Source organism: Carya illinoinensis, chromosome 10, assembly GCF_018687715.1.
Source record: "Carya illinoinensis cultivar Pawnee chromosome 10, C.illinoinensisPawnee_v1, whole genome shotgun sequence".
NCBI classification, from domain to species: Eukaryota; Viridiplantae; Streptophyta; class Magnoliopsida; order Fagales; family Juglandaceae; genus Carya; species Carya illinoinensis.
In genome coordinates, this window is record NC_056761.1 from 17,997,679 (window position 1) to 17,998,870 (window position 1,192).

The 1,192-nt window shown below is 37.4% G+C and overlaps 1 pseudogene; it reads right to left on the bottom strand.

Moving 5' to 3' along the window:
* Nucleotides 1–299: 299 nt before the first annotated feature.
* LOC122278509 lies at nucleotides 300–970 on the bottom strand (annotated as a pseudogene).
* Nucleotides 971–1,192: the final 222 nt, after the last annotated feature.

Consider the following 1,192-nt stretch of genomic DNA (forward strand, 5'->3'; position numbering starts at 1 on the left):
AACTATATTATTTTGAAACTCTTGTATCTAAGTGAAATTGTATTTAAAGAAATTTTGGTCTTAGTTGATCGACTTAACTTATACGTTGTGTCTTTTGTTTTACACATGTTGCATGTGCACACATTTAGCACTTGTCGTTGGGAGCATCATAAATGCATAAATATTAAAAGAATACAGAAAGCCTCAAATTAACTGATGTGGGAAACACACAAATACACATGCAAACTACAATACTAGGAAGTACCAGTTGAAAAAGCTTTTCTTTCATGTTCTAGTAATTGTATCTTTCTCTCGCTTGTCTAAAACTTGGATTTGATGTAATCAACAACATTTTTATCAACTTGGAAAGCCTTCACAAGAATGTCACTTGTGATTTTTGGTGTAGACCCAAACACTACATTCCCAATTGTGATGACTCTAGGGTCCTAACTGCTCAGAGCAACAATGACAACAAGATTAGTAGAACCTACATTTCTTTGATAATGGATGAGACTAATGGGGAAGACAAAGACATCACCCTTTTGTAGCACCTTCAGGATGAGACGATTTTTGAGATTGGATGTGACAAAACCAATTTCAAGGTCACCTTCCAATACGACTAGAATTTCAAAGGCCAGAGGGTGCGTGAGGAGGATTGATACCCCATGGTTGGTAATCAATGTAAGCAATAGAGATGCCCAGTGTGTTCAGCCCTGCTAGTTGGGCCACAGTAACAAGTGTCACCTTTGACCCAAATGGATTTGATGTGTTGCCTGCTATGTGAAGTCCACTAAAAATGAAGTCATTGGCTTGAACTAGCTTGGGATCCTAGCAGGCTAAACCATCCACCAGAACTGCATGCCATTCATAACAATCATGGAATTACATATGTAAATTATGAACGAAGAAGATCACTCGCGCAAATATGTGATCTTTCACCATGAAGAACCAAAATAAACTTATGATCATGGATATACGCACAGTGACTCATGAGTAATGTGCAAAAGTGAGAGCAGAAGTCTATATTGGAAAAGATAGGGTAAGATTTTCAAAGTGGAGAGGCTTCCAACATAAGTTCGAAACATGAACTATTGTTTGCCACTTAGAATGCTTTACATGCATTCAACTTGGCCTAGTTTAAAGTGCAATCTTTAGAGCCACGCTTTAAAAGTGTTGGAAATATAACGGAAGATTCCTCAAATCAAGCAATAGA